Here is a 22,864-nt window from a genome sequence, read left to right as displayed (position 1 = left end):
GATATTTTTAAAAGTATGTTTTATGTTGAACCACGAAATTTGTCAATATTCAACAGTTTGACTTCTATAAAGGCAACTTCACAGGGTTCATCCTAATGAATTTTGTGTCTCTATTCCCTCTCCTCCACTTAATTTATATTTGTGAGATTCATCCATACTGCTGTGTGCAGCTATACATCATTTCTATACATTGCAACCAAACTGTAACAGGATTTGGTGTCCCTTTGATGTAGTTTTGGAATATAGGTGATGTTTGGTGGGCTGAGGTCTGGAGCTGAGGACCAAGAAAGATGTTTGAGATGTCTTTGTGTGGGACCCAAGGAACTTAACAAAAATCCCCTACCCCTGGACAAGCAGAGCAGGACTACCTCAATTTTGTGCTACACCCGCCATCTCCTGTATCACCCCCACGTGACCTTATTGCTTAAGACACTCCCCCACCCTAGTCAAGCCGCTGAGCACACCCTTACCGGAAACCGGAAACCGGCTCATATAGGAATGTGGAACCCCTAGCGCCAATTCTGACCAGAATGATAGGCTAGTTCAAACCGTCCCTATAGGGTAAATTGTAAATCAATTGGCCACGTGCGTGTGGACTGACATGACTCTGCAACTTTCTGTGTGTGTTACAATCTCATTGGCTACTGGCTCCTACAAGACTGCTACACCTCCTAGCCTAGGGGTCCATCCAAGTCCCTGCTCCGCTGTGTCGGGTATACTTGGACCCAAGCTCGAGCTTGTTAATAAACCCTTAATAAACCCTCGTGTGCTTGCATCGTTGTCGGCCCCTTGGTGGTTTCTCAGATTCGCAATCTTGGGCACAACATTTGGTGCAAAATGGTAGTTTTATTAAAACAAGGGGACAGGACCCCTAAGCAGAAAGAGTTGCTGTCCCTTGGGTTGTGAGGAGCTAGGGATTAAATACTTGGGAGTTAGGGAGGCAAAAAAAAAGAAAAAAAGGGGGGGGGAGGGAGCTTTCAAAAGGATTTTCATATGTTAAAGAAGACTCACAGTATACTAGAGGCCTGGCCACAGTCAAGTTAAGGTCCTTTTCCCCTCTCATAAGACATTAACATTAAGATAGTTGGGAACTTCCTGGAGGAGTGTCACACAAATCCCACCCAGGAGTGAGTATGTGTTTGGGCTGAAGTTTTGCAGGGTGTCAGCTTGTGCTTTGTTCTCAGCTGGGCTTCCATTCCCTTTTCACACTTAAGTGCCTGCGATTCTTGATCATGCAGCATTGAAGAATGAAGACCAGACAAAGAGTGGTGGGCAGCAAAGCAAAGTTTATTGAGCAAGAGTATAAAGCTTCCAGAGAGGGAGGGGGTCCTGAGTGGTTTGCCCTGAGAGTTTCTAAGTTTAGGGGTTCTTATGAGCTTTTTGTGGAACTTTCTTAAGCAATCAGGGTGTGAAAATCAGGGCTTTGGTCGCATATCTGTCTATGGATTAGGTTAATGTCTACATGCTGATTGACCTTTTTTTTTTTTTTTTTTTTTTGCTGACATCTGGGGGCTTAGGTATTAACTGCCCCTTGCCCATAATATTGACAAATGCTTTTGTGGTTAATTGTCTCTTTTTAGGTCATTTTGCAGAAGTCATTTCTGGAAAGGTTGCAAAGCAGAATGTCAGTGTGGTCAGCTGAAAATCAAGATGTTAGTGCTATTTTATGTTAGCTGTCCTGCCTCCAGATGTCCTTGTTGTGGACCCTGCCCCTGACTACATAACTGTCCAACCAACTCCTAACAAAACCAAACTGAGTTCATTCCTTAATGAGTCAGAAACTGCACCAAGTTGAGTTGTAGCACAAAGAAAACTTTAACTGCAGCAAATGAGATCACAGGAAATGACTTCCAAAACCATGACTCCTCAAGAGAGGGTGGATGGGTTCCTTCTGTTTATGGTTAAGATGAATATTTAGATAGGAAAGCCTTGTCACTGTATGTAGATGTGGGCAGAAGGTCACACAGGTGGCTTAAGGAAACATGCCTATGCACATATTGAATGTTATGTAAATGAGGCTGGGGCTCCTCCTTAGGCAGAGATTTTAGTATTATTTTTTTAAATTTTTATTTATTTATGATAGTCACAGAGAGAGAGAGAGAGGCAGAGACACAGGCAGAGGGAGAAGCAGGCTCCATGCACCAGGAGCCCGATGTGGAATTCGATCCCGGGTCTCCAGGATCGCGCCCTGGGCCAAAGGCAGGCGCTAAACCGCTGCGCCACGCAGGGATCCCATGAGATTTTAGTATTGATGATGAAAAGGTAGTGGTAGGTCATTCCAGGGGTCACTCCATGGTCCATCTGTGCAAGCATGAGTTGGGCTTTTAGCTCAAAAGGTCTGGGTGGTCTGGGCCGACAGGGGGTCTTGTCAGGGCAGTCACCATCACCTGAGGGGTGTTTTCAGGTTTCATTTGCCTGAGTTGAGGTAAGCTGGGAAGAAGAGTTTAAGGAAAAATGTAAGACAAAGGTCAGTGAGTACAAGCAGGTGGGCAATACATGTCAGGTCTTGGGGTCCAGCTGGCGAAAGGAAGACCCTGAAAGGTTTTAAGCAGAGAAGTAACATTTGATTTGATTCAAGACCTTGAAAGGTGATTCAATCCGCAAAGTGGATAAAGGAAGGATGAGAGCTTGCATGAAAGGACATGCAGTTATGAGTAAAGATGATGGATGGCAGCAGCAGAGACAGAGAAGAGGGTGGGTCTGGGAAGTGTTTTGCAGGAGAAGTGAACAGGTGGATGGATTCAATGTGTGGTGCGAAGGAGAGAGAAAAATGCAGAGGTACTCCCAGGTTTCTGTACTGAGTGGTTGTTGGGGCATTTACAGAGAAGTGAAGAGTAGGAAATATTTGAATATATAAGTCTCAAGCTCAGAGATATTTAGGGCAGAAACATAAATTTGAGAGTCATCATCACATAGAAGATACTTAAGTATGTGGGAGTGACTGAGATCACCTAAGCTGAAGAACAGGACACTGCCAGGTCTCAAGTTTGGACAGTAGAGGGGAAGCCAACATGGCCAACCAGTTGATAATGAGCATACAGTGAAAATGAGTAGGGTTTTGGGAGACAGGAGAAGAGAGGAGTCTTAGAAAGCAAGGAGAATGAGTTGAGTCAAGCATCACAGAGGTCATTGGTCCCATTGACAAGACTGGCAGCACAGAAGCCAGAATAGAATGAGTGGCAGGGGTCTAAGGAACAAAAGGCAGGTGCTGAACAAGGATAGTCAGTGTGGACTCTTCTTTCTTTCTTTCTTTCTTTCTTTCTTTCTTTCTTTCTTTCTTTCTTTCCTTTCTTTCTTCTTCTTTTTTTTTTAATTGAAATTCGATTTGCCAACATATAGTATAACACCCAGTGCTCATCCCATCAAGTGCCTCCTCAGTGCTCGTCCCCAGTCACACACACACCCCCACCCACCTTCCCTTCCACTACCCCTTGTTCATTTCCCAGAGTTAGGAGTCTCTCGGGTTTTGTCACTCTCTCTGATTTTTCCCACTCACTTTCTCTCCTTTCTCCTATAATCCCTTTCACTATTTCTTATATTCCTCATATGAGTAAAACCATAGAATGATTGTTCTTCTCTGATTGACTTACTTCACTCAGTATTAATACCCTCCAGTTCCATCCACGTTGAAGCAAATGGTGGGTATTCCTCCTTTCTAAGGACTGTTCTTTCAAGGTGCTTGACTGTGAACATGAACAGAGAAAGGAGGAGATAGCTGGAGGTTAAAATAGGAGTCAAAGACACTTGACCTGTTTGGTTTTTCTTAGGATAACTGGCACTAAGAAATAATCCAGGAGAGGAGAGAAGATTGAGGATAAAGATGAAGGGAGACACTGAAGACTGAGGTACTTACAAGAGAGACCTGATACCCTCACTGTTTAGGTTTCAGCTCATGCTAGTTCTTGAGAAAGGTCTTAACATGCTTCCCAGTTACACACATACACACATGCACACACATGCCACCATCACAATTACCATCAGCATTCTTTTTTCTATATATTAAGTTTATTATGTTCTTCTTAACACTTACCTAAAATAATAATAATAATGATAATATTGTTTTTCTATCCCTCCATTTACCTCCCCTCTTGCAACAACTAATTTGTTCTCTGTATTTAAAAGTCTGGTTTTTATTTGTTTGTCTCTTTTTTTGCTTGTTCATTTGTTTTATTTCTCAAATTCCACCTATAAGTTAAATTGTATAGTATTTGTCTTTCTCTGACTTATTTCACTTAGCATTATACCCTCTAGTTCTATCCACATCATTGCAAATGGCAAGATCTCACTCTTTTTAATGTCTGAGTTATATATTCCAATGGTATATTTGCCATATCTTCTCTACCCTTTCATCTAAGGATAGACAGTTGGGTTGCTTCCATATTTTGGCTATTGTGAATAACGCTACAATAACCATAGTGGAACATATGTCTTTTTGAATTAGTGCTTTTGTTTTTGTTTTCTTTGATAAATACCCAGTAGTGGAATTAGTGGATTATATGATAGTTTATTTTTAAGTTTTTAATACTGTTTTCCACAATGGCTGCACCAATTCGCATTCCTACCAACAGTGCCAAGGATTCCTTTTTTTCCACATCCTTGCCAACACTTGTTATTTCTCGTGTTTTTGATTCTAGCCATTCTGACAGGTGTGAGGTGATATCTCATTGTGGTTCTGATTTGCATTTCCCTGATGATTAGTCATGTTGAGCATCTTTTCATGTGTCAGTTGACCAAATAATAAATTTTTGTTTGGATGTTTATTGTGGTTTTTCCCATTTGAATATGAGCTCTAAGAGGGCATAAATTTGTTGGTGTTGTCCATGACTATGTTTATACCATCAGAGCAATAGCAAGTATACAGAGAGTATAAATAAATATATGTAAACAGAAGGGCCCATGGGGAGAGAGGGGTAGGAGCACCTGCTCAGTTGTAACAAGAGGGAAGATGAGGAAGACTTCTGTTTTCTCAATGAAGCCCACTTTGCAGTCCACAGTCATGGGCTGAGTGTAGGGGCAAGGAGTGTAGGAGATAGAAAATATGAAAGACTCTGGGATCCCTGGGTGGCTCAACAGTTTGGCGCCTGCCTTTAGCCCAGGGAGTGATCCTGGAGTCCCGGGATCGAGTCCCACATCAGGCTCCTTGCATGGAGCCTGCTTCTCCCTCTGCCTGTGTCTCTGCCTCTCTCTCTCTCTCTCTCTCTCTCTCTCTGTGTGTGTGTGTGTGTGTGTGTGTGTGTGTGTGTGTGTGTATGTGTCAGGAATAAATAAAGTCTAAAAGAAAAAAAAAAGAAAATATGAAAGACTCATCCAGTAGGCAGTACCTGTCAGCTATGACTGTTCCAACCCATTGGAAGTTCTCAAAATATATTAGACTCTACATATGTTCTTCCCTCTGCTGGGAATGGCCTTTTCCCCATTTATCTGCCAGGCAAACACCTAAGTCTTGGCCTGCATGTCCCATCCTCTGTGGGGTTCTCCAGCAGATCCTCTTCTGACAGTAGGTAACTACTTTGTGTCCCCATTTGCAGCTATTCACACAGAAACCATCTCCTGGAGGTGACCCCACTGTACCCAATGGTTTGTAGATGTGGTAGTCTCCCCCACTCAGCTGCAAGCCCCCCAAAATCAAGCATATCATTTTTCTCCCTTCATCCCAAAGTTCTGCATGAGAACTGGCACATAATGGTGTTAAATATAGGATCTAGAATTCAGTTGGGTTGATTTATTGTTCAAAGAAAATCTCAAACTGGAACTACCCTGGGACATAAGAGGCCTTAATGAAAGAGATGTGGTTGTGGATGTCGGCTGTAGACAGGCTAATGAGCAGATGCATGGCTGAGTAGTCGTTTCCCAAAACCAGAAAAGCTAATACTGAAGCCTGGGCCCTATTTATAGGGCTTCCATGGGTGGACTTGGGACTCACGTGAAAACTGCACCCCAGTTGGGAAGGCAGCCCCACCTGAGCCTTCAACACTACAGAGGCTAAATCAGGTCCAAAGGGTGAGTGCGCTTTAGGCCATAGTCAGATTCCACACGGAGTTGCACCATGAAGTTCAGCCCACCCATCCTTGCTTCTCTGTCCCTATCATGTCTTCCTGGAGGAGGGAATAACACTTCTTTACCTGCTAGAGCTTCACACAAACATAAGGTTTATACACTATACCTCTAACACGATACCCTATACCACGTGTAAACAAACAAGATATATGCCCTTTGTGGGTTTACACCACACCACAGACATGTACACAACACACATGCACATGTACACATGTACATAATACTTGTGCATGCACATATATACAAAATACACACACACACACACACACAGAGTTGGTCCTCCTACAGAGCCAGCGCAGATGACTCTGGGTGCTGGCACCATGGCTGCCCCCTTGCCCTTTGCCTACTGCCTGAGCCTGAAGCACAAGCCATGTAGCCACAGAGGCAGAAGGAAAATGACAGCTCTGTCTTTTGATAATGCATCTCTACTATTTTTGTTCATCATAGGGTCCTCAGTCAAAGGCCTGTGTGTTTATAGATTCCATTTGGTGTTGGAGGAATCATCCCACTTATGATCCAACCCTTACAGAGACCCCCAGTTGGAAAATAGGACACAGCTAACCTCAAGGAGACCCCAACCCTACCCTCTGGAGCCTCCAGGGAGACATAGTGTTGGCCTTAAGGCCACCCCCAGTTTGAAAAGCAAGGAAAAGCCCCTGGCCTCAGAAGACCCTGAGATGCTAATGACCTTATAAAGTTTGAGAGTACCCATCTCATGCACCTTCATCCTCTCACCTTTTCCAAACTTTGGTCTTTAAGAAGACATTGGTAGAGGGGCACCTGGCTGACTTAATCAGTGAGGCATGTGACTCTTGATCTCAGAGTTATGAGTTTGAACCCCACCTTGGACATAGAGCTTACTTTAAAAAATTAGAATAATCAGGGATCCCTGGGTGGCGCAGCGGTTTGGCGCCTGCCTTTGGCCTAGGGCGCGATCTTGGAGATCCGGGATAGAATCCCACGTCGGGCTCCTGGTGCATGGAGCCTGCTTCTCCCTCTGCCTGTGTCTCTGCCTCTCTCTCTCTCTCTCTGTGTGACTATCATAAATAAATAAAAAATTAAAAAAAAAAAGATTAAAAAATTAGAATAATCAAAGTGTTTATTTAAAACAAGAAAACAAAGACTTGGTATAAAAAACAAATGAGGGATCCCTGGGTGGCGCAGCGGTTTGGCGCCTGCCTTTGGCCCAGGGCGCGATCCTGGAGACCCGGGATCGAATCCCACATCGGGCTCCCGGTGCATGGAGCCTGCTGCTTCTCCCTCTGCCTGTGTCTCTGCCTCTCTCTCTCTCACTGTGTGCCTATCATAAATAAATAAAAAAAAAAAAAAAAAAAAAAAAAAACAAATGAAACACACACACAAACTTGACTAAACTATTCATCTGTTAAAAAGCTCTGTCTAAAATATGACAAACATTTTTTCCACCCATATATTGGGTACTTACCTAAGCCCTAACCCAGGCTGGGCCAAAACATTGATTCTGACATTTCTAGTCTGTATATCATTGCAGCTTAATATACCTACCACCAACACTATCACCACATTTATCTTGACTCAGTCTTAAATTCAAGAGTTTTCATATCAGAGGTTAAGAGGGGATCAAGAACAGGGGATGGTGCCAAATTACTGGGAATGTGGGGTTCTCCAGCAGATCCTCTGGAGATCCATGTTAACACACCCCTGTGGTAAAGCTCTCATCAGGGCCACCATGCTACAGTTTATCACCCTCTTCACAGCTCTTCAGACCCCAAGTGAAACTCCCAAGGCCACATCTGCTTTACTGATGACACAGCGCAGCAGAACTGACACAGAATGAATGGTCTCCTGTGCATTTGAAAGAAGACAGTTGTGCAAGGTGTGTTTTGACAGGCTGCGAGGAGGGCCAGATTTGAGGCAGCAAGAAGGAGGACCAGCTGATAATTATCATTGCTTCTACTGGAATATCCAGGTGACAAATCCACCTTGGTGCTGAGAACTCCAGCTGTTGCAAAAGCCAAAAATGGGTGAGTCTCATTGGCTATTCCACCCATGTACTCAAAGAGTATAAAAGGATTACTCTGTTTCAGCTTCATCTGGAATCAAATTATCAGTCTCATTTGCTGCCCTCTGTTCCAGCTCTGGTGTGAACAAAAGCCAGGGATATAAAACATGTTAAGCCCTCTTTACCTGTGAAAATATGAGATCGTACTAAACTCCATCTGGCTACAACTAGTGGCTCTAAGCAGGACTCAGGAAGAACCCTGGAGTGGGAAATCATCCATACATATATGAAATGGCAGACCCAGCCAGAACACCCTGGTACAAGATCCCAAGATAGAAGGCTGGTCTCTAGCGCCACACTGCAGACTACCAGCAAATTGCTGGCATAAAGAATTCTTGACATCTAACTATGAATGCAAAGATTGTCCATTGGCCTGTTCATTCACTCAATAAACATCTAATGGGAACCTGCTGTGTCTGGCATTGCTGGCCAAACTCTAGGAATTCAGAGAAGAATAAGACAAAGTCAAAGAAAATACAATATGATAGAAGAAATACAATGTTATAAGAATATCTAATCTTAAAGATGGCCAAATGAGCAACCCTGCCCATATAAGTGAGGAAGTTAATTCATGAAAGTAGAGATAATTGAGCTGTGATGAAAGAAAGAGAGGAAAAGGAAAAGGAAAAGGAAAAGAAGGAAGGAAGGAAGGAAGGAAGGAAGGAAGGAAGGAAGGAAAGAAAGAAAGAAAGAAAGAAAGAAAGAAAGAAAGAAAGAAAAGAAGGAAGGAAGGAAGGAAAGAAAAGAAAGAAAGAAAGAAAGAAAGAAAGAAGAAGAAAGAAAGAAAGAAAGAAAGAAAGAAAGAAAGAAAGAAAAGAAAGAAGGAAGGAAGGAAAGAAAAGAAAGAAAGAAAGAAGAAAGAAAGAAAGAAAGAAAGAAAGAAAGAAAGAAAGAAAGAAAGAAAAGAGAGGGGAAGGGAAGGGAGGGGAGGGGAAGGGAAGGGAGGGGAGGGGAGGGGAGGGGAGGGGAAAGGAAGGGAAGGGAAGGGAAGGGAAGGGAAGGGAAGGGAAGGGAAGGAAGGAAAGAAAGAAAGAAAGAAAGAAAGAAAGAAAGAAAGAAAGAAAGAAAGAAAGGAAAGGAAAGAAAGAAGAAAGAAAGAAAGAAAGAAAGAAAGAAAGAAAGAAAGAAAGAAAGAAAGAAAGAAAGAAAGAAAGAAAAAGAAAGAAAGGAAAAAGGGAAGGAAAAAGGGAAGGGAAGGGAAGGGAAGGGAAGGGAAGGGAAGGGAAGGGAAGGGAAGGGAAGGGAAGGGAAGGAGCTTTTGGGTGGTTCAGTGGTTGAGTGCCTGCCTTTGGCTCAGGGCATGATCCGGGGTCCTGGAATAGAGTCCTGCATCAGGTTACCTGCAGGGAGTCTGCTTCTTAGACTCTTCACAGAGTCTGTCTCTGTGTCTCTCATGAATAAATAAATAAAATCTTAAAGAAAAGGAAAATAAAGAAAAGAAAAAAAAAGAAAAGGAAATAGCTGAAACCCTTTAGCTTGACCTCAAATACCTGGTACTTTTGAGCTATCTGGAAATCACCTGTGTCCTCAGTGTCTTGGTTTACAAGATGAAGGAATGTCCACAGAGCTCTTGTCCAGCTCATAAAGTTCTGAACATCAGAGAATCAATACACTGTCTTCAAGTGCAGGCAAGTGCCCAAAATACAAATACAATTCAGTCTCTACAGGTCAAAGTCAGCTATGAGCTCAGGCACTAAAGTTTCAGGTAAATGTTCAATCCTTAATGTTTAGTAACATTCAAATCTCAATATAACTGTAACGTTTTAGGTGTAGGACATTTCCAAGTATTAGTAAATATGACAATGTTTTAGCACCCTCTTCATGACTATGAATTAATTGTAATTATATTATATATATGGCCATTTGTATATAATATGTAATATAATTATAATGCAAGAATATTTCAGGATGTAATGAACTTATGTCTTCAGGCCAGGCAGGGTTGGAAGATGTGTAATGCAGTTCTATATTATGATTCAGGTAGGCCTCAAGGGACCAGAATCTAGATTGTAATTACAACCAAAGAGTACAGAGCAATAGTAATTGATCATCACTGAAAATGGCTGTCTTTGACAAATTTTCTCCAAAATTCGGTTGATTCAGTAATTCCATGAAGCAGACTTGTACATTGCACCAGAAAGGGCAGAAGGCCATTTTGCAGCTAATTCAAAACTGAAGGGGTCCTCCTGAGAGAAGCTGGTTGGCTCAGGACCAGGAGAACTTTGCCAAGGTACTCCTGTTATCAAACTTCTTGTTTTCAGGACAAATTAATTCTGCCTGTACTCCGGAACAGACGACTGGCTCAGGGAAGGACCTCTGTTAAGGGTTAAAGCTGAGCCTAAGCCGCTTCCTAGAGAAAAGTCAGCCTTACCTGCAGGTGGCTCCAAAGCCTGGCTCCATACAGAGGCAGGTTACCTACCATGCCGGTGTGAGCACTGGTTTGACTTCTCAGTTTTCATAATAGATTGTCAGGCTTGCTCCCTCCTCCTCTGGTTTCCAAATCCACTCACCAGCATTTCAGGTGCATATCTGAGAGGGTACCTTCCCATTCAGGACTCCAGAAGGCTCATCCCAAGAGAATGCTAATGATGACTATAACCAACATTGCTGCTCATGTATTGCTCCACAGCTCTCTACAGTAGGGGCTATGGCTTCCTCCATCTGAGACTTGGATTCTACACTTTAGAGAGGTCAAAGAGCACTAATGAGGAAGTTAAGCCAGGACTTGAACTTGGGCAGTTTGACTGTCAGTCTTTACTCCTAGCACTGGAAAGGTAGTCAGCAGAAATTGTATCTAATCACTCGCATCCTCTAACTCTATCTAGGAGACGAGTTAGATCAGTATAAGACTCAAAAGTCAAATATATTAACCTAGTTGCTCAAAAAGTGACCTTCTTTGGGCCAAGATGTTGGTTGCTGACCTGGGATTTTATGCATGACTTAACAAAAGGGGGCCATGGAAACTATCTCTGTGTGTTACCATGCTCTTCCTGGAGATTCCTCTTCTGTAAGGTCCCACTGATAGACATTTATTTTTTATATTTTTTTTAGTCTCCTTTGAGGAAAGCAAGACCTCTGTAACGTATTCTGATTTCTTTTTTGCTCTAGCTCCCATGACCTAAAAAACAATGTCTAGTCTAACCATAAAAATAAAAAAATAATAAATAATAATAATAATAAAAATCCAGACAAACCCAAACTGAGGAATACTCTACCTGACTAGCATTCCTCACAGTGGTTGAGGCCGTATAAGACAAAGAAAGTCTGAGAAACTACCGCAGTCTAGAGAGCCCAAGGGGCATGGAGACTAATGTGGTATCCTGGATGGGATGTTGGGGCTGGAAAAGGACATTAGGAGTAAATAAATGAGATGGACAAATTGAGTGTGGACATTAGCTGATAGTAGCATATATTGATATTGGTTCATTAGTTGTGACAAATGCACTACAATAATGCAAGACCTTAACAATAGGGAAAACTGTGTGCAGGGTAAACAGGAATGCTGTACTATCTTTGCAACTTTTCTGTAAATTTGAAACAATTGATTTTAAAATATCTTGATTAAATAAGAAATAACGTCCATGTTTCTAGGTAGGAAAGTACAAACAGAAAAAAATATCAATTCTCCCCTAGTCAATTTATAAAATAATGCAATGTTACTCAAAGTCAGTATTCTTAGAAGTAATGAATTATTATAGTTTATTTATGAAAATAATCAGATGATAATAGCCAAGAAAATATTTTTTAATGAATTTATTTTTTATTGGTGTTCAATTTGCCAACATATAGAATAACACCCAGTGCTCATCCCGTCAAGTGCCCACCTCAGTGCCCATCACCCAGTCACCCCCACCCCCCAAGAAAATATTTCTAAAAAATTAGTGAAAAGTGGACTTGTATCAACAAAAAAATTTAAAATACAAACATAGGAAAAGAGAGAGATTAATGGCAAAGAATAAACAGCCAAAGGACAAACCAAAATATATAATTTAGTCTATAATAATTAATTGATAAATAATTAAACAAAAAAGTGGGAAAATTAACTACAGAAATTCCAAATTAATTTCATTTGAATTCAAAAGTTAAAGTAAAAAAAAAATTTTTTTTAACTTGGAAAAATACAGGCACCTTATCTCATGGTAGTCTTTTCAGTGTACAAGCATAATAGGCAAGAACAACAAAAAAATACAATTTCTGTGTCTACAAGTAGGAACAAAATTAAATAGCATACAGAAAGCTGGAAAAAAATACATTTACAACATATATAACCAGCAAAGGTTAACATGCATTATTAATATATTAAAGAAATCCATAAAGAAAAAGATGAGCAGTTTACCCAAAACAAAAGAAATAATGCGTAGGAAATTCACTAATGAATAAGTAAATTCCAAGACATCAAAAATATGTTTATAACTAGTAATCAAAGAAGTAAGATTAAAGCAACAAGTTTGCTTATCAGTTTGGCAAATGTGAAATAATAAAAGGAATGATAATACCCAGCGTGACAAAGGTGTGTGGAAATAAATGCTCTCATACAATGCTTGTGGGAGTTAAAACTGGGACACTCTTTCAGGATGACAAGTTGGCACCCATAACAACAACAGCAATAATAATGATAGCCAAGAATTTTGTACTAACTGGGGCCAGGCGGGGATCTAAGGGCTTACCATGTATTAGGCCACTTGTGTGTCATAGCAACTCAATAAATGAGGTACTATTAATATTCATATTCACAAGGGAGGAAACCTGCAAGATCTTCAAAGGCCATTCAGCTGGCAGGTGGCAGAGCTGGATCTCAATCCTAAGTGGTCTGACTCTAGAGCCTGTGTCTTGCCTGTGGATATAATGTGATCAATGTGCTGTGACCCAGGGATCCTGCTTCTAGGAATTTACCCTAAGAAAACAATTGGCAATATTTATAAACTTGCGTATAAAGGTATTTAGCGCAAAAAATTTATAAAAGCAGAGGAAAAGGCAATGTAAATTATCAGCAGTAGAAAAATGATTCACTATATTGAGGTATAACCAGTCATTAAGACATGCCGTAGAAAAATAAAAATATGTTAAGTAAAAAAAGTAGGCTTTAAAATGATAAATATGGGCCACACTGCCCCACCCTCTGGCCCCATGCATCTAAGACATGGCCAATTCATGCACCCACAAGTCTGTCCAGCTCTAATGAGTGCCACATCTGCTTCCTCCAAGAAAGTGGTTTAACAGCTCCAGGTGGACGCCAGGCTCCACAGGGTGAAGGTTTCCCAGGTAGCCACATATTTGAAACAAATGCTCAGCATGACCCCCTGCTGAGTAGAGTATCTTCAAGAATCCCTTCAGACTGCAGAAAATCTTTTCCTTTTTGTAGTAAAACTAACCTTTGGATTTTTTTTCTAAACACTTTTAATGAACTGGTAAATTTGAAGCCTGTACAAAAGCTTATCCCTGTAATAGGTGCTATCAATATAAACTTCTCTTGTCAGTCCTTAACATCTATTTCTCTGAATTTTCATAAATTTCTACTTCACAAGGGTAATTTATTTTATATACACTGAGAGCATACAATAAAATACTTGTTAATAATAATAATACGGAAATCATATTCTTTAGAGTAACACAAGGCCAATAGAATATTTTTATTTTTGATGCATTCTATATTTTACAAATGTTTTAAGTAAGCATGCTCTGCTTTATAATAGAAAGTTATATACTTTGTTCATTGTTTTAAAATGATCAAGAAAAGCAATTCCTTTTGATTCTCATATCTGATATGTCTCCTTTCCTTGGCTGTGATTTTCTATTTCATAAAACTTATAGGTATCCTTTGCTATTATTATTATATATTAATAAACAATATATATTGCAATAAACAATTTTTGACTAAAACATTCATGTCACCAGGAAATGACAGTTTATCACAAACATAAGTTGTGAGGGATCCCTGGGTGGCGCAGCGGTTTGGCGCCTGCCTTTGGCCCAAGGCGCGATCCTGGAGACCCGGGATCGAGTCCCGCGTCGGGCTCCCGGTGCATGGAGCCTGCTTATGTCTCTGCCTCTCTCTCTCTCTCTCTCTGTGACTATCATAAATAAATAAAAATTAAAAAAAAAAAACACATAAGTTGTGAATTCAGAGTTAATTCATGACGACCCTCCACAGCATTCTTCATATGTTTGTGCTTCTCAGACCTTCAAGCACAATTCCAGGCAGGGATTCAAGATCAACAGAGCAGGATGAGTCCCCAACTCCACACCAGGGTGAGGAGTATCAGGGGTCTGGGCCCTTCTCTGCTGAGCATCCTTCCCCAGAACAGGCACTGTGGAAGGAGCTAGAACATGTGGAGGATGAGGAGTAGAGTGGAGAGGATATCTCCTCATAGTTTGTGAAAATTGGGCAATCAGCATAATGTTCTAACTTCTAGGACCCTGAAAGGCAAGACCACCAGCCTCCCAGTTGAAGGCTGTGGTGGCACGGTGACACATGAAGGTCTTCTATGATCTCTGATTCAAATAGTATAGTATTATCCAACTTCTATAGTGTACTAAGCCTTTATTCCTGCCAGGATGTCCTTGAGGCATGTAGCACTTTATGGCCTAGCAAACACATTTGTCCAGATAATCTCACACAATCTTGGGAGCAGCTTGCCTGGCACCCTGTACCAGGCCCTTGTGGTCCTGTTCTCTGCTGTCTCCCCAGTGTCCACAACAGCACCTGTCTGTGTGCATGGAGTAGCAGTGGACATGGCATCAAATGGACATGCACGGTAATGCATGTTACCATATATATATATATATATATATATATATATATATATATATATAAAGATATATTCTTATCTGTTAAATGGAGACATCGGTACATATTTCTCAGAGTTGTTGTGGAGATAAAATTAGGTCCTTGCTGTAAAACTCTTGTCAAGGCAGCTGACATATTGTGTAGGGTAAATAAAGGCACAGAAATCCTTTAAAAATTTTGGGGTTCAGTTCCAGACCATTCCAATAAAGTTAATATTGCAATAAAGCAAGTCAGATGAATTTTTGGTTTCCCAATACATATAAAAGTTGACACTATACTATAGCTTAAGTGTTCAGTAGCATGTCTAAAAAAAAAAACAATATGTATACCTTAACTAAAAATACTTTGTTGGGCACCTGGGTGACTCAGTTGGTTAAGCATCTGCCTTCAGCTTAGGACATGATCCCAGGGTCTGGGACTGAGCCCTATATTAGGCTCCCTGCTCAGTGCAGAGTCTGTTTCTCCCTCTCCCTCTGCCTGCCACTCCCCCCTGTTTGTGTACTATCTCCATCTTGCTTGTGCATGCATGTACATGCACTTTCTCTCTTTCAAATAATCAAATAAAATCTTTTAAAAAAATAAACAGAAAATACTTTGCTTCTAAAAAATGCTAACCAACATCTGAGCTTTCACCAAGTTGTAAATCTTTTTGCCTTTATGTTGATGGCGGCTGACTGATCAGGGTGGTGGTTGCTAGAAGTGGAGGTGGCTGAGGCAAGTTCTTAAAATAAGACTACAATGAAATTGCCCCATTGATTGACTCCCTTTCATGAACGATTTCTCTGCAGCATGGGATGCTGTTTGATAGCACTTTACTCACAGAATTTCTTTTAGAATTGAAAGAAGTCAACCTTCTCAAATCCTGTCACTGCTTGATCAACTAATTTAATATAGTATTCCAAGTTCTTTGTTGTCATTTCGACAGTCTTCACAGCATCTTCACCAGGAGTAGATTCCATCTCAAATAACCACTTTCTCTAAGAAGCAGCTCCTCATCCCTTCAAGTCTGGTCATGAAATAGTAGCAATTCAGTCCCATTTTCAGGTTCTACTTCTAGTTCTCATTCTCTTGCTGTTTCTACCACACCTACATTACTTCGTCCACTGAAGTCTTGAACCCTTCAAGGTCATTCATGAGTGTTGGAATCAACTTCTTCCAAACTATTAATGTTGATATTTTGAATATCATGAATCATGAATTTTTCTTAATGGCGAATCCTTTCCAGAAGGTTTCCAATTGACTTTGCCCAGATGCATCAGAGGAATCTATGGCAGCTATGGCCATATGAAATGTATTTCTTCAATAGTAAGACTTGAAAGTCAAAATTACTCTTTGATCCATAGTCTGCAGAATGGATGGTGTGTTAGCAGGCATGAAAATAATATTAATATTGTTGTATATCACCATCAGAGTTCTTGGGTGACCAGGAACATTGTCAATGAGCAGTAATACTTTCAAAGGAACCTTTTTTTCTGAGCAATAGGTCTCATTATTGGGCTTAAAATATTCAGTAAACTATTTTGTAAACCGATGTGCTGTCATTTAGGCTCTATTGTGCCATTTCTAGAGCATGGGCAGAGTAGATTTAGTGTAATTCTTGAGAGCTCTAGAGCTTTTGGAATGGTCAGTGACCATTGGCTTCAACTGTAAGTCACCAAGTAGATTTGCCTCTAACAAGAGTGTCAGCCTGTCCTTTGAAGCTTTGAAGCCAGGCACTGACTTCAGGTGATATCTTCTAACACAAGGCTGTTCCATCTACACTGAAAACCTGTTGTTTAGTGTAGCCACCTTCACTGATGATCTTAGCTAGATCATCTGGATAACTTTGCAGCTTTGACATCAGCACTTGAATGTCATGAACCAACCTCTGCTAGCTTCAGATTCTTCTTCTGCAGCTTCCTCATCTCTCTCAGACTTCACAGGAATGAATAGAGTTAGGGCTTCACTATGGATCAGGCTTTGATACTCCTTAAAAGGGAGTATTGTGGCTGGTTTGATCTATCTGATCACTAAAACTTTGTCCATATCAGCAAATAGGCAGTTTTTGCTTTTTTACCATTTGTGTGTTCACTGGAGTAGCACTTTTATTTTTCTTCAAGAACTTTCCCTTTAAAAAAAAAAAAAGAAAGAACTTTCCCTTTGCATTCACAACTTGGCTGTTTACCTCTAGAGACTTAGCTTCTGGTCTGTCTTGGCTTTTGACATGCCTTCCTCACTAAGTTCAGTCATTTCTAGCTTTTGATTTAAAATGAAGGTCATGTGACTTTTACTCTCCTTTAAAAACTTAGGGTCCATTGTAAGGTTACTAATTGGCCTAATTTAATGTCTTTGTGTCTCAAGGAATAGTGAGTTTCAAGGAGAAAGAGAGAGGCAGGGGAATGACTGGTCAATGGAGCACACACAAAAGTCAGAATACATTCAACATTTATGATTAAGTTTGCCATCTTATACGGAAGTGGTGTGTGAGGTCCCAAAATAATTATAATAGTAACACCAAAGATCACTGACTATGGATCATCATTATAAATATAGTAATATGAAAAAGTTTGAAATATTGTGAGAATTACCAAAATGTGACACAGAGACACAAATTGATCAAATGCTGTTGGGAAAATGGTACCAATAGATTTGTTCCATGCAGAGTTGCCACAAACTTTCAATTTTTTAAGAATACAGGAGTACCTGAGTGGCTGAGTCAGTTAAGCATCTGCCTTTGGCTCAGGTCATGATCTCAGAGTCCTGGGATTGAGCCCTAAATCAGGCTCTCTGCTCAGCAGGGAGTCTGCTTCTCTCTCTCCCTCTGTTCTTGTGCTTGCTCACTCTCTCTCTTTTCTCTCTCTTCAACTCACTCTCTCTTAAATAACAAAAATTTAAAAATATCTTTTAAAATGTATTAAAAATAAATGTCTGCAAATCATAATAAAGCACAGTACAATAAAATGAGGTATGCCTGTATCTGAAGAACCAAAGAATTAAAGTGTGAAAAGGCATCCCAATTTCCTGAACTCAAAGGTATGACTGTCTACACAGCTGCCAAGATCCAAGGTCCTGATGCAGCAGAAAGCCTTGCAGGGTAGGGAGGGGTTGTACCCCATTTCACCATAGCCCCCTCCACCCACTTATTCTTACAACTGAGCACTTATGAAATCCCTTTCTCTTGTCATCAAAACATTGCAGAAGAAAGGCAGGACCTGAGGGGCCACGTTGCCAAACCACCCTGCTGAGTTCTGTTGGCAGAGTCAGGCATGTCCTGGGAGCAGTTTTTCTAGAATCAATGATGGATTTGTGCTGATCCAGTCATTCTCTCGTGATGAAAGTCACGGGACAACGTGGAGGTCTTACCTGATGCCTCCACCCTGAAGGAGGGAACCACCTGGAGAATATGTATCTCTTTGGGTCTCCTGTACCCCTCTTCCTCAGCAAGACATTTGGCCATCTCACATACCAGATGGGGCCCTGTGGGGCCACTTTACCACAGAATGAGTCATCTTTGGGTACTGATGATTTCTGCAGCCACACAGATTATGCTACAATCGGGAACTCAGCATAACAAACTGTACTCTCTTCCCTGGCCTCTGGTGATGCTCCTGGCAGCAAAGAAGTGCTGTGTTGTACCAAATGAACACTAGCACTCATATACTATGGGGTTTGAAGCCACTTCCTTGACTTCCCTGAGGCTTCATTTACTCACAGTCAGGAGGGAATAATAATGATGCCAAAATCACAAGTTATTTTGAAGGTTAAATGAAACAACTCTGTGACTACTAGTCAGGGCAAAAATATTTGATGATTTATTTGTTCATTCCATGTGAGATTATCAGATAGGCCCGTGTAGTCAGTCAAACTTAGTCATGGTTACAAGATCCACCTTCCAACATTTCCTGAGGCCACTGCAGCCCCTGCCTGGACCCCCTCCCCGCTGTGCTCTCTCCCCCACAAGCCTGCTCTCATCTCAAGGCAGCTCAACTTTTCCTCAGGTACCACTATTTGAAGGAACAGCTTGTACAGTTAAGATCTAATCATGTTTCTTTCCTTTCTAAAAAAGTCTTTGGTGGCTGCCCATATCCTTTAAAAGTAAAAAAAAACAAAACAAAACAAAACAAAAAACCCTTAACATGGCTTTCAGACCTATTTGTGATGCCTTACCCCTTCCTCTTCACATGCACTGCACCACAGATCCATCCTTCGTAGGCCTTGCAGGGGCCTGCACACTCCCTACTCGGTTACATCCATGCCTTCATGCATGCCTCTCCCTCTGCCTCAGATTCCCACCCACCCTTTCATCCCTATGACTTATTCTGAAGGATCCTAGGGCCAGGAAGACCCTACCATACTATATAGTGCTTCTAGAGTGTGTCCCTGTGTGTCACCCTGTGGTGCAAATGTTCAGCAATATGTCTGTCCTCCAGACTACCATGTAAGCCCTGCAGGGTAGGGGCTTTATCTTCTTCATTGTGGTTTCTCAGGTTCTATCCCAGAGTAGTGCTCAGTGCATCCATGGATATCATTCTCTCCAGAAGGGAATTCTTTCTATAATCTGCTTCCAACATTCCAGCATCTCAAGCCGGCCCACTGTCCTCCTCAAGGGCCAGGTACAGGCCCCCCATTACTCTCTCCTGGGCATCCAGCACAACTCAGGCCCCCATCACAAATGAGAACTTATGTGCATCCAAATTTGCATTTAACTATATGCACATATATCTTACCTGTGGGCAAACATCAGGGTGCTTTATGGCAACTCTCTCAAAGTTTAAGAATGCTGTTTGCGGCTATGGGAAAGAATAAAAAAGATTGGCGAACCAAGGCTTGATACCACAGTTTCATACTATTTTGTTCAGGCAAACGAAATGAACTTCTGGAGATAATCTTTATCACAGTCTGAGGTTAGTAAGGGTAATGGTAGTAATAATAATTCTATAGCCCTAATAATCACCAATTAACTCTATAATAATGGTAACATTGATTGGATGTTTTCTATTTGTTGAGCAATATATTAAGAAACCTTATATGGACTGATTCAATGTTCACACCTATACGAAGTATCCACCATTACAGTTGTGTGACCCTGAGTAATTTTGCCTCCATTTCCTCATAACTAAAGTGGGGATAGTCATGGCACCTACATCATAGTAATTAAGTGAATTATTGTATATAAATGCTTAGTAAGTTCCCCTAAAATGTGACCCCCTCTCCCTCAAAGATGATCTGAACCTGAGGTTGTAAGTCCTAACCACTGGGGTCTACTACTTTAGAGTTGTTATATGGTTCAGGCTGCCCAAGGGAGTAAGAACTAAAACCAGCAGGTGGAAAAAACAGAAGGCAGATATCTATTCATTATATTTTTCTTTAAAAAGCCCTTAAAATAATAAATGCAGCAATGTTATATCCTTTCTACCTTTGAGAAACTATTGTTTCTGTGTTTAAGGAAGCATATATAATATGCATAGAAGTTTTGTTTGCAAGAATGAAAATCAAAGCAATGTATGGCCATCAATTTAAAAATGGCTAAATAGACTGTGGCAGAACCAACGCATTACTAAGGAATAGTGACAAGCAACAATGTGACTTAACACTCTTCTACAATATGTACAGGGTGCTGACCTGAGTGCTTAGATAAATTAACTCATTTAATCCACACATGAACCTAATAGATATAGGTATACTATAATACTAATTAACAAAGGAAGAGACTGAAGCTAAGGGAGGTTCAATAATTTAGAGCATACAAATAACAAATGACAAAGCTGTGATTTGAATCCATGCAGTCTGGCCCCAGAGTTTATCCTCTTCCCTAGTCTACTAATCTATTGTTGAATGGAAAAAAAAAAAAAAAAAAACAAGAGTCAGACAGACACGAAGAGTATGTGTACACACAAATGTACACACAATGCAATATTATATTGTTCCTGAATATGTACATAAAGACAAGGAAATGATCTGCTAAAAAAAATTGTTCTGAATAATAACACTGGTTGTCTGTGCAAGACAACAAGATCTTGGCACAAGGATTGGGAATGATGACCAGGAAAAATTTTACCTGATCTAAATTTTACAGCCACTCTGGAAAACTGTGTAGAGTTTCCTCAAGGAGTTAAAAATAGAGCTATTCTATGACCCAGCAATTGGTAAAATGAATTCACCTCAAACATACAGATGCAGTGAAACGGCAGGACACCTGCACCCCGATGTCTCTAGCAGCAATGTCCACAGTAGCCAAACTGTGGAAGGAGCCTCAGTGTCCTTTGACAGATGAATGGATAAAGAAGCTGTGGTCTATGTATCCAATGGAATATTCCTCAGCTATTAGAAATGACAAATACCCACCACTTGCTTCGACGTGGATGGAACTGGAGGGTATTATGCTGAGTGAAATAAGTCAATCGGAGAAGGACAAACATTGTATGGTTTCATTCATTTGGGGAATATAAAAACTAGTGAAAGGGAATAAAGGGGAAGGGAGAAAAAACAAGTGGGAAAAATCAGAGAGGGAGACAGAACATGAGAGACTCCTAACTCTGGGAAATGAACAAGGGGTAGTAGAAGGGGGGTGGGCAGGGGGATGGGGTGACTGGGTGATGGGCACTGAGGGGGGCACTTGACGGGATGAGCACTGGGCGTTATACCATATGTTGACAAATCGAACTCCAATGAAAAATATACAAAAATAAATAAATAAAAGAGAAAAAGAAAGAAAAAATAAATAAAATTTTTAAAAACTTTTGAAAAGACAGTGTTTTTTAGTATTAGAAACTCATAAAATAAAAATAGCTAGAAGGAACTAGCTACATCAAATTAAATGAGTTCCCTAATCTTAAAAGGATTGATGATGTATGGCTTACATTGCCATTCTTAAGGAATTCCTTAGAGGGGGTCCAAGCATTAATAAGTGGCTACAAGGTCACCTACTGGTCCACTCTGGCTGGTTGTCATCTTAGGCAAATAAACTCACATGCTGCAAATTACTCATCACCTTTTTTCATCAATCTTCTCACCCTTCTTGTTTGCGTTAGCTCCATGAAACACATTGCTTATATTCACCCAAATGCAATTCTAATTCCTTTTTTTAAAAATCTGATCTTATTTATTTTGTCACTCTTAGAACATTTTTGACTGGACTCAGACTTCAAGGTAGAAGCTCTCGAGAGGACGGCCTCCGTCTCTTGGCAATCTGTCCCTGGTGTTTTTCTTTGGCCTCCTTCATTCTCTTGGCCAAAAGTTTAGCATATTCTGCAGCCTCTTCTTTATTTTTCTTAGTATGCTGTTTCTTCAAAGCAATATGCTGAGGTTTGTGTTGGAGGACACGTGGAGTAACAAGATGCTGAATCTTGGGTGCTTTGGTTCTGTTTCTCACCTTCTTTGTTTAGGGGCTTTCTAACAACATACTGGTGGACACCATCTTCTTTTGACAGATTAAAAAGCTTTCAGATTCTGCTGGCTGGCTCTTTTGGACCCCAGGCAATGAGGCACAGTAGTATTAGTGAGTCCAGGAATATCCTCTCCCCGTTATTCACAATAACCAAATTGAAAACACTGAGATTGGCATCCACAATGCAACCCCGAACAGATTTGTGCTTCCTTTCTCCAGTCCTCCTGGGTCGGTAGCAGGAATGCCCCTTACTCAGCAGGAGGCGGACATGGCCATGGGTCAAGACACCCTGCTTCATGGGAAAGCCTTGTTTGTCATTGCCACCACTGATTCAGACCGCGTAACCCTTCCATTCCTTGCCCAGAGCATCAGCAGCAACTTCTGTGGCCATACGCTACTCATAAAAAAAAGGTACGCAGTTTGTGCTCATCATCTACTTCAAACTCAAGGAAAGATTGTACGATCCATTTAAACTAGAGTATAGACATCTGATATTAGTTTGCAGTGAGTCTCCAACTAGGAGGCACAAAGTTTGTAAAGGTCAGAATTACAGTTGAAAGGATGAAGCTCTTATGGTAAAATGTCAGGTATCATTGAGGAGGTGAGGGTGGAG

The 22,864-nt window shown here is 40.9% G+C and overlaps 2 long non-coding RNA genes and 2 pseudogenes across 3 annotated transcripts in view; 2 read left to right on the top strand and 2 right to left on the bottom strand.

The window, feature by feature from the left end:
• Window positions 1–22,864, top strand: part of LOC140600616 (uncharacterized) — a 487,558-nt gene that overhangs the window by 54,103 nt on the left and 410,591 nt on the right. The window lies entirely within an intron of this gene.
• Window positions 1,325–11,011, bottom strand: LOC140600614 (uncharacterized). Of its 2 annotated transcripts, none has more exons than XR_012003801.1 (3): window positions 10,470–11,011; window positions 3,591–3,683; window positions 1,325–2,430 (listed from the first exon to the last, which is right to left on the bottom strand). It is a non-coding gene; the product is annotated as an uncharacterized lncRNA (long non-coding RNA). The 2 variants fall into 2 exon arrangements; XR_012003802.1 differs by lacking the exon at window positions 10,470–11,011 and adding an exon at window positions 6,919–7,088.
• Window positions 11,873–22,864, bottom strand: part of LOC140600876 (small ribosomal subunit protein eS6-like) — a 27,731-nt pseudogene continuing 16,739 nt past the window's right edge.
• On the top strand, window positions 13,277–13,460 carry LOC140600875 (guanine nucleotide-binding protein G(I)/G(S)/G(O) subunit gamma-5 pseudogene; annotated as a pseudogene).

This window comes from Canis lupus, chromosome 12 (assembly GCF_048164855.1).
Source record: "Canis lupus baileyi chromosome 12, mCanLup2.hap1, whole genome shotgun sequence".
Lineage (NCBI taxonomy): Eukaryota > Metazoa > Chordata > Mammalia > Carnivora > Canidae > Canis > Canis lupus.
The sequence above is the reverse complement of the archived record's forward strand: the minus strand, read 5'-3'. Positions and strand labels throughout refer to the sequence as shown.